Genomic DNA, 8,424 nt, shown 5'->3' with positions numbered 1-8,424 from the left:
TTACATGTATATTTCACGGCATTAACATGTATGTTATATATACCGTCCATCCTCCATTCATTGTCCCCATGTCACAGTAAGCTCTGACTGGATTGGAGTCGGTACCATAAGGATAAATATCATACACACCGGAAGTAGTGTGACCGTCTTCTCTCAGGTCCGCACAATCGAAAGGAAAAACTAAATTAAAAATATAATCAAATTATATCAAGAATTATATGGTAAAATTTATTTCAACTATATGATAACCCGCGCAGATACATTTTTTCCCCGAGTTTTTCAGTTTATTTATATTTTCTACAATTTATAAAGAGTTGGTTTTCTACCCCAAGTCATCTTCAGGATAGAAATTGAACGGTTTATCTAGACAACAAACCTATAGCTAAACCAACTAAATGATGATTTGGCGTCTGCCTAAAATGTTTTTAATTTTTACAAAAGGAAACACCATGTAAGCCATAAATCATGCTCCTGGATGAAATTGAAGTTAAGAATCCTTTTTCTCCAGGCCGAAAACCAAAATTCTTTAACCTTACTCTTGTGTTTATTTATGGTTATTTACAACAAATTCAGTGTTAAAATATTTGAGAAAGGGTTAAGGCTAAAGTTACAACAGATTTTGCACTTACGACTTTCTGAAGAACTTTTGTAAAAATAACTTTTTATTTGAGATAAAATATGTCGTGAGATTTTTTCAGGGAAAAAATATTCGTATCCCCTTCGTGAAAATTAATATTCAAAAACCTCATTGAAAACCCGTAGGACGATGAAAATCATATTTCCAAACGTTACTAAGCAACTAAATGAAAAACATGTATATGGAGATAACGAATTATATTCGAGCTCAAACGTCCATAAAACATTACAAACTTGGAACAGAGCTAACACAGACCTACAAAATATCAGAGATGGTATCAGGTGCCATGGAAGAGTTAGCAACCCCTGTCGACCGGTCAAATCCGTCGTGTCATGATCAAGAAATATAGAAAAAAATCCGTCGACAATTCATAGTGTATATAATGCCTTGGATTTTTAAGTATCCACATCTGGTAAACACTACTTCTCGAATACATATTGGCACAGCACCTCAGAAGTTTCTCCTCCACTTTTGTTAAGATTTTAGTGAGGAGTAAAGAAAGAGGCTGGGTAGAACCTTCACTGTAACCCTCTATATATCTTTGTTTTAAAAAAGAAGTGTTTGAGGCGTTCAGTTTAAATTTTTTTAACCCATATTCACTCTTTCGTAAAGCTGAAAGTTCAAAGCACCATTGCATATCTACGGGACGCATTCATTTATATTCCAAGAAATGAGTTTCGTACTGCAAAAAAATGTAAGGGAATAAAAAAAAATGAGATTTTTTGGGAAAAAAGTACTGGGATTTTGACACCTAAGCTAAGTAGCCTCTTATTCCGAAATCGTTCTGCACATATACAACACCCGCACTATTCCAATCATATAATAAATGTGAATGGGCTACTGTAAAAATATGTATGAAGAGTTCTGGGAACCGGGTTTGTGTAGAAAATTCATTTTTTCAACGTTCAAGACATCGCCAAATCCCGCTGGAAATGGCTTCAATATTTGCAGTTTAAGTGCGTTTGCAAAGAAATATGTTAGTTTTAGATAAAATGTCAATATACATGTATTTTATAGTAATTTGTACATTAAAACGTACGTCGCTACATATAACAACAGGAATAATTCATACTTGTCTGTCTTGTGAGATGAATATAACATGACAGTAGATGTAAAAACCATCAATTACTTGTTTTCAAAACAAAAATTCTCAAGGCAAAGGTTTCTAATTAATATTTTACTTCAATTTCCTAGGAAAATAATTATCAGAATCACCGAAGGGTTTGCTAATATGCACGGATAAGACACAATATAATTCAATGCTGCATGCATATGTTTAATATTTCATTCAAAATCTTCAATAAATGACCTGGCTCCTGTCTATATTGTCCTTATTGCTTTCCAAGTGAAATTAAATCTGACTTATTTGAAAAAAAAATTCAATAAGATTTTGAAGAAAAAAAATATCAAATAATTTCACATAGTGTGTTTTTTATGGATCTGTGACGATAGTATTTTTGTCTTTTCATTTATAATGTTGCAAAGCATTTGCAAAAATGGTAGAATTATAAATTATTTTACGACATGTTCATATATCGGTAAACACGGCCTTAATAGAATTGTCGAGAAAAAATAAATTAAGTGTAAGAGTGAAAATAATTTGAAGATATCAATTTTCACAAAAATTACTTGGGTGGTGTGCCTACAATGAAATGACATTTTTCGACATGAACAATTCTTGAACTCAGTCCTGAAGATACCTGGGCCACTCATGCTTTTCAGAAAATTACTATTAAGCTCGTTAGTAAAATATTTAATACTCTTGGTTAGTTGTTTAATATAATAAATAAATCATTGCTTAAATTATAATGTCAATGAATGTAACTTTCAACGGAGATATAGAGAATAATCTGGGACACACAAAAATGTATTCATAATCAGTTGAAATCATACTGATTTCCAATTCAAGTACGTTTTCTCCTTCCTGTTTATTAAAATGCTAAAATATCTAGAGACGTTTATGGTATACTAGCAACTAAACTATATACGTCACTCTGGTTGATATTTTCACTAAAATTCTTCGTTCTTCATATTATAATATTTAACTAACACACGAAGACGGGTTAAATACCCCAAAGAGATTCGCAATGCAAGTGCATATCTATAGATTTTAACTAGAGGTAGATAAATGCTCTTTCTACAATCTTCTCCTGTTCTCAAATCAGCCACGTGGCGCAGTGGTTTTAGTGTTTGATTTAGATTTACAGAGTTAAGAGCTCTATCATAACATTGTGGGTCGAATTCCACTGCTGGACTGAGAGCCCGGTCGTTCGTATAAAAGATAAAAGCCTAAATGCCTTGCCGCAGTAGTACACGGCCCTGAGTGACGGAATTGACCTGTATGAATTTGCAGTTCCCTACAGCTTAGCAGTAGCCTCTCACTATAAGTTTAAACTCTCAAAATGAAAGATTAACAAACAATAACTTTCAAGATAACTTTTTGTAAACTCTTTGAACGCCTTGTCATCAAACAAAACCTACCATTTGGTCAAATTCTTCGACGAACACATTTATTACCAAATGTTTGGATAAAATATATGGCGATACGAACAGTATTCAAGCTCAGGGATTCATAAAACAATAGAGAACAGGGGCAGACCAAACACGAACCTCCAAAACATCAGAGTTTGGATCAGGTGCCATGGAGGGGTGCGCATCCCCTGCCGACCGGTCACATTCGCTGTGGTGCTCCTTGTTATATATTATTGAAACACTCATTGTCATTAGGGGCTATTCTCTTCAAATAATTGACATATAGAGGACTCACTGTGAGTCTAGCTAGTGTTAAGGGAAAGGCTTCTTTTTCTAGGAACCTGATTCCAATTTTTGTGTTTCCAGAAAATCGCATGTTTAACCTGTTCACAATTTGTTTTTTTTAACAGTATTTATCAGACATATAATTGTTCATTAATCTTTGCTTTTATAATCCATGTATCGGTGTACTACAACTGGGAAAAAGAGGGAAAATTTCAATGTACATCAATAAGTTTTCTTTGATTTGTATGAAAAAAGTAACATTTACACGAATACATACAATTATTGTAAAGGTATATCCACCCATAGTCCGTGTTAGACTTTTCAGTTTTGAAAAACTTCCTGTAGATGCGACATAGTTTCAAGTTGTTGTTGTATCCAAAGAAACGACAGTCCTTTCGGCACTTTGCGGAACACATACATAACGATCTAGCTTTGTAATCACCTAAAAGTTCGCTCTTTGACTCTTCATTTTCCAAATATATTTCCCTGGTATAGTGTCGCGAAATAATGGTAGAATGAGACACTGGAAAGAAGAAAACCAAGAAAAAGGTACTCCAAAGATTGCTCATATTGTCACGTTTGAAGGTGACTTATACCAGTAACCGCGTTGGTTTAATAATTTGCTGGGAAAATTGATAAACTTCCAAGTATGAATAGCAGCCTTTATCTCTTACCGAATAAAATGATATTAAGCTTGTTGTATTCTTTTAATTCTCTTACAATATCGCTGATTGGTTACTTGTTATACATTATGTACATGAATATGTATTGAACAATAGCTGCCATATCGATTAGTGCAAAAAAAGATAATCAAAACAAAGATCTCAATAAGAAATTGAACACAGTGCCATTCATAATATACAATTATTGTATATCTACGATAATCTAATTAGGGTTATAATTAAAATTCGAGGGGTTGGAACTTCTTAACAAGGGCGTAAGGTGCCTAGGGAGTTTTGGTATGCTGACGATTTTCATACTAATTAGTAATCCATTATTTAAACACTGAATTCACGAGAGACTTTTCAGTTATTTCCAGATCAAGACAGATAGCTCGGTCGGGTGTGACCGGTCAGCAGAGGATGCTCACTCCTACATGGCACATGATCCCACCTCTGATAATTTGTATGTCCGTGTTTACTCTGCTCCTTTTTATATTGTTTTATAAACTTTTGATCGTGAATACTTTTCTTTATCTCAATGTTTCATTGACTTCAGACAAATACATTTTGATGTTCCTAGAGTATAAAAAACTCATATAGTTTTTGCTAAGGGTTCTATCGCGCAGTGACAGGAAGTCTCGTTTGCGTTAAGTAATGAATATTGTAGATTTCCTATGGATTTCATTTATTAAAGAAAATTGCATTGAAGTGTAAATATCGAACAGGGATGGATTTAAAATAAGATCTTAAAACAACGCATTTGCGGAAGCCTATGACCGGGACATAATTATAAAACACGGACACCAGAAAGTTCAAAGACACCACTACTTATGTTATTGCCATTTAAATTCAACACACGTTGTGTAGAATGATCCATTCAAAGGTTATCACCGTATCCAACGGGTAACGCGGGGGAGTCGCTAAAAAGTAAGGGGGAGTCGTTTTCAACGTATGGGGGAGTCGATTTTCACCCCTTCGGAGTCAGAAGTGATGTGGGTCACGTCTTTTTTCGGTATATATAAGATGTATTTACAAAAAACAACTATCCCACGGAGGGTAGCAATAGTTAAGCTTTCTGCTGGTCATTTGTCCGGCTAGCATATACGTCTAGTTTTCTCAAACACTTCGAAACTATTCGACAGATTTCATATTTATGTTGATCGAATGGTTAAAAAATGCATAGTTTGCACAATCTACGACTTGTGCAGGGATTTTGACAGTTAAAACAACAATAGCAAACGTTAATCTCTCATATAGCAAGTATTCAGACTTGGCTAGATTTTATGAAAATTAATAATTAAGACATTTTCTCTTCAGACAGTAATGGTTACGTAGGGGGGAAGCGTTTCTGGAAAAACACAACGCATAGGGGAGTCGCAAAAATAAATTGTACTTTTACTTAAAATTTCTTTTCTTTTGCTAAATGCTTCCATACATAACTATTTTGATAACTTTATAATTTTAGTAAAATGCAATATGAATAAACATTAATATAAGCAATATGTACATGTAAAAATAAAAACATGTATTTATCGTTTCTTATTGTGAAGTGCATGAGTATATACCAGTATTTCATATACTGGTACATTACTACATGTCATTTGATATGGTTTCTGCACGGATGAGCAGAGGCATATTTCAAAATTATCAGCATTTTAAACTAGTGCTAATTGTAACGGAGACCGTTACAGATGTTCCCCAAACGCTCCCCAACTCCCTTTTTGTACCGTATTCCCTGTAAGCTTCATTTAAAAAGACAAACTGCGTGCACGTGCAAGATGACCATACCTTTTTGTAGGAGTTTCTTATGTCTATCTATGTTCGAAATCCCATCCTGTTTGGATGAAAACTAAGGGAGTTATAGCCGTTTAAAGTTTAAGCCAATCAGATTGCAGCGCATGTGCAATCGCGTGATTTTATGAAAATTTTTCTATATCATATTGTAGGATATCCTAATGCATGATTATGTTTTAAATTTCAAATCATTTCGTCGAAAAACAACGGAGATATAGCTATTTAAATTTTCAGCCAATCAGATTGCAGCACACGTGCATGCACATGTTTTCATGATAATTGCTATATATCATGTTGTAGATCTTCAAAGTCTATCAATATAATCAAAATTTCAAAGGATTTTGTCGAAAAACAAGAAAGATATTGAGACTTTAATTTCAGCCAATCAGAGCGAAGCGCACGTGCATGCGCATGAGATCTTGCTATTTTGACCATGTCATCATGTCTATACTACTAGTGTATACTTATATTATGAGTTTCAAAGCATATAATCAAAAAATAGAAAAGTTACGGCTATATCTATTATATTGGTCATTTTACGTGTTGCACGTGCACGCTCTTGCAAGCACGTGCGCGGAAAATGACCTTGATTCCGCAAATCTACATAACATGTCTACTGACCCTAAAAAGGTTTTACCTATATCGGATGAACAGTTTACAAGATCATTTGCGGAAAAATAAGTACACAGGAATAAGAAAAATAATAAGAAGAAACAGAGTAAATACAATATGTTCCCCAACTTCGTTTGGGGAACATAAATATGTTCCCAAACTTCGTTTGGGGAACATAATAAGGAGACTAATTGTTCAGATTACAATTTTGATTTTAATTCAGATAACAGTATGAAGTCTTTTCACCTTCTTGAGTGTTTTCATATCATTTGGCTTCAAGAAAAGAAGTTAAAAGGAAAAAAATTAATAAAACAGCAAAATTCTAATTTTCTACTACCGTGTTTTTAAGATCGGGCTCGGGGTTGGTTATATTCAATAGTAGTTCCATACATGGAAAAGGGATTTTCCTTTCTGTTCAGAATTTTTTTAATATTTTCTCTCAGGCCATTTTGACAACTCTGATACCTGTGCCTGGTAAATTTTATATACTTTGTAAATAAATATATAAAGGTTTTTTGACCGGAACTATTCATTTTTTCCAATGCATAGGGGGCTACTCTCTGGGTTTTACAAGAGATGTTTAAAAAGACATTCGTGTCAGCTAATGTGACCTATATTGTTTAACACCTTCTTATTAATATTTTTTTCATGAATGCAAATATCTGATTATTTTACGAAGGAGCGTACATGTATATTGATTTTTAAATACCGAAAATCGCTATTTCTGGGGATTGCGTAATTCTAAAAAAAAATTCAAATAAATTTCAAAGGTAAATTAAACAAAGGATGCTTGGTATTAAAATATTATTTCAAATCAGTAGAATTGAATGCTATTAACGACATCTGAATAAATAGGCTATAAAAGGCTTATATGCCAACTTTGGTCATCTGCACTTTAATTTTAAACACGACAGGATTTGTAATTTTTTCTGTATAAATTAATAATTTCTATATACTTTGGAAACTCAAATGAAATATTTTAATACACTTTCCTCGAGCTCTTTTCTGCAGTTTTCCTGAAATTTTATGTGGGTCCGAGGTGTTATTTGAGTTTAACAGTGATTCTCTACGTTGCCATTAATTTGATTTGTTTGTCTGTGTGTGGGGGGGGGAGGGGGTGTGGGTGGGGGTGGGGAGGGGGGGGGTTATTTTTATTCTTAACCTATTTAACGTTGGAGTTGAATCTTGTATCTTATTCCAAGAACTGAAGATTGATTGTGACATTTGGATGAAAGGTCAAGGTCATTAAAAACCACCACCTCTTTAACTTCTAACCTGTCAACCGAAATAAACTCTGCAAGGTGTTTCTAGATACATGTACATGTACTTCATGTTTCTCTTTACCCTTGGGTCAAGGACAAAGGTTAAGGTCGATTTCAAGTTCATAGGTCAAGGTGATTTTGGTAAATAGTTAATATCAACATTTTATTCAGGTTACCAGTGACCTTGACCTAAGTTTCAAGGTCAAGGGTAAAAAGATCTGCATGCTTCAGTATGTTACATGTCTTGACATTTAGAAGTTCTTAATTCTGCATGAACATCAAACACTCAAGTATACTGTCTTTTAATACATTGTGTGCGGTCGCATGTGCATGCACGTCCATGTATTTACTTTTGATAGTAGTATAATGTAGGCAATCATTATATCTATTCATATTTGAAATTTCACCCTGTATTATTGAGAACCAAGAAAGTTGCAGGCATTTAAAGTTTTAGCCAATCAGATTGCAGCACACGTGCATGTGCGTGCGTTCATGATTATTCTTATATATCATGCTGTAGATCTTCATAATGTAAGACTATGTTCAAAATTTCAAAGGATTTTGTCAGAAAACAAATTAGATATTTAGACTTTAAGTTTCAGCCAATCGCAGCGAAGGGCACCTGCATGCGCGTGAGATCTTGCTATTTTGACCATGTCATCATGTCTATACTACTATTATATCCTTATATTATGAGTTT

The sequence above is a fragment of the Saccostrea cucullata genome, unplaced genomic scaffold, assembly GCF_032062105.1.
Source record: "Saccostrea cucullata isolate Sc308-1 unplaced genomic scaffold, CSIRO_AGI_Scuc_v1 ctg354, whole genome shotgun sequence".
NCBI classification, from domain to species: Eukaryota; Metazoa; Mollusca; class Bivalvia; order Ostreida; family Ostreidae; genus Saccostrea; species Saccostrea cuccullata.
This window is presented reverse-complemented; position numbering follows the sequence as displayed.